Source organism: Natator depressus, chromosome 28, assembly GCF_965152275.1.
Source record: "Natator depressus isolate rNatDep1 chromosome 28, rNatDep2.hap1, whole genome shotgun sequence".
Taxonomy (NCBI): Eukaryota; Metazoa; Chordata; order Testudines; family Cheloniidae; genus Natator; species Natator depressus.
The window spans coordinates 9,504,369-9,506,868 of record NC_134261.1 but is presented as its reverse complement, the minus strand read 5'-3'; the positions used below and the strand labels follow the sequence as shown (position 1 = coordinate 9,506,868).

The 2,500-nt window shown below is 61.2% G+C and overlaps 1 non-coding gene across 1 annotated transcript; it reads right to left on the bottom strand.

Moving 5' to 3' along the window:
* Positions 1-725: 725 nt before the first annotated feature.
* On the bottom strand, positions 726-844 carry LOC141979463 (5S ribosomal RNA). Its single transcript, XR_012636876.1, has one exon. It is a non-coding gene; the product is annotated as a 5S ribosomal RNA (ribosomal RNA).
* Between the last annotated feature and the right edge of the window lie 1,656 nt (positions 845-2,500).

The window sequence follows — 2,500 nt, the reverse complement described above, 5'->3', positions numbered from 1 at the left end:
CCGCAGAGGGGCAGGCTCCGGGTTGACCTGGTGGCCGGACGGGGATTAAGCCCCGGCTCGGAGCAGGGCAAGCCCGGGCGGAGGGGGGTCCGCTTGGCCCCTGCCCGCGGGGGCAGGCTCCGGGTTGACCTGGTGGCCGGTTTGCTTTCGGGCCACCAGGTCAACCCGCTGAATGTATGGGGTTGACCTGCTGGCCGCTTTCCTTCCCGGCCACCAGGTCAACCCGCTGAATGTATGGGGTTGACCTGCTGGCCGCTTTCCTTCCCGGCCACCAGGTCAACCCGCTGAATGTATGGGGTTGACCTGCTGGCCGCTTTCCTTCCCGGCCACCAGGTCAACCCGCTGAATGTATGGGGTTGACCTGCTGGCCGCTTTCCTTCCCGGCCACCAGGTCAACCCGCTGAATGTATGGGGTTGACCTGCTGGCCGCTTTCCTTCCCGGCCACCAGGTCAACCCGCTGAAAGTATGGGGTTGACCTGCTGGCCGCTTTCCTTCCCGTCCACCAGGTCAACCCGCTGAATGTATGGGGTTGACCTGCTGGCCGCTCTGCTTCCCGGCCACCAGGTCAACCCCCTGCCGGTATGGGGTTGACCTGCTGGCCGCAGAGGGGCAGGCTCCGGGTTGACCTGGTGGCCGGCAGGGACTTCAGCCCCAGGGCCCCTGGCAGGGCGACCCTGCCCTTGTTCCCCAGAAAAGGAGAGAGCTGGCTCGCAGCGGGAAAAGCTGCCTACGGCACCTGGGATTCCCAGGCGGTCACCCATCCAAGTACTAGCCAGGCCCGGGACGGTTTACCTTCCGAGATCGGACGGGATCGGGGGCCTTCCGTCCGGTATGGCCGTAGGCACTCGGCTCCGGTCCGCCTCGTCCCCTTTCCCTTACTGACTCCCCTGCCTCGGGTGGGCCCGATCCTTTTTTCCGTTTTTTTTTTTCGCTCCGGAGGCTTCATGAGCCCCCCCCCAACACCCCTTTGGGGGTCGGTGAAAATTTTTTTTTCAGACTTCCAGGGGCCCGATCCTGGCCGCGGGCACCCGGCTCCGGGCACCCGGCTCCGGGCCGCCTCGTCCCCTTTCCCTTACTGACTCCGCTGCCTCGGGTGGGCCCGATCCTTTTTTCCGTTTTTTTTTTTCCGCTCCGGAGGCTTCGTGAGCCCCCCCCAACACCACTTTGGGGGTCGGTGAAAAAATTTTTTTCAGACTTCCAGGGGCCCGATCCTGGCCGCGGGCACCCGGCTCCGGGCACCCGGCTCCGGGCCGCCTCGTCCCCTTTCCCTTACTGACTCCCCTGCCTCGGGTGGGCCCGATCCTTTTTTCCGTTTTTTTTTTTTTTCGCTCCGGAGGCTTTATGAGCCCCCCCCAATACCACTTTGGGGGTCGGTGAAAAAAATTTTTCAGACTTCCAGGGGCCCGATCCTGGCCGCCGGCACCCGGCTCCGGGCACCCGGCTCCGGGCCGCCTCGTCCCCTTTCCCTTACTGACTCCCCTGCCTCGGGTGGGCCCGATCCTTTTTTCCGTTTTTTTTTTTTTCGCTCCGGAGGCTTTATGAGGCCCCCCCTAACCGTTTTTGGGGTCGGTGAAAATTTTTAGTCAGACTTCCAGGGGCCCGATCCTGGCCGCGGCTTCGCAGGCTGGCCTGGGGGGGGGGGCATCTCTAGCTCCGGCCGCGGACGGCGAGACGCTCGGCCACCAGGTCAGCCCGGAGGAAAAGGCTGAAAAAAATGTCTAAGTCCCCCCGGGACACCAGGTCAACCCGGAGGAAAAGGCTGAAAAAAATGTCTAAGTCCCCCCGGGACACCAGGTCAACCCGGAGGAAAAGGCTGAAAAAAAGTCTAAGTCCCCCCGGGACACCAGGTCAACCCGGAGGAAAAGGCTGAAAAAAATGTCTAAGTCCCCCCGGGACACCAGGTCAACCCGGAGGAAAAGGCTGAAAAAAAGTCTAAGTCCCCCCGGGACACCAGGTCAACCCGGAGGAAAAGGCTGAAAAAAAGTCTAAGTCCCCCCGGGACACCAGGTCAACCCGGAGGAAAAGGCTGAAAAAAAGTCTAAGTCCCCCCGGGACACCAGGTCAACCCGGAGGAAAAGGCTGAAAAAAAGTCTAAGTCCCCCCGGGACACCAGGTCAACCCGGAGGAAAAGGCTGAAAAAAATGTCTAAGTCCCCCCGGGACACCAGGTCAACCCGGAGGAAAAGGCTGAAAAAAAGTCTAAGTCCCCCCGGGACACCAGGTCAACCCGGAGGAAAAGGCTGAAAAAAAGTCTAAGTCCCCCCGGGACACCAGGTCAACCCGGAGGAAAAGGCTGAAAAAATGTCTAAGTCCCCCCGGGACACCAGGTCAACCCGGAGGAAAAGGCTGAAAAAAATGTCTAAGTCCCCCCGGGACACCAGGTCAACCCCGAGGAAAAGGCTGAAAAAATGTCTAAGTCCCTGCTCGGCCATCAGGTCAACCCCATTCAAAGTGACGGGTTGACCTGATGGCCGGCAGTCTCACGGAAGTCCGGATGGGG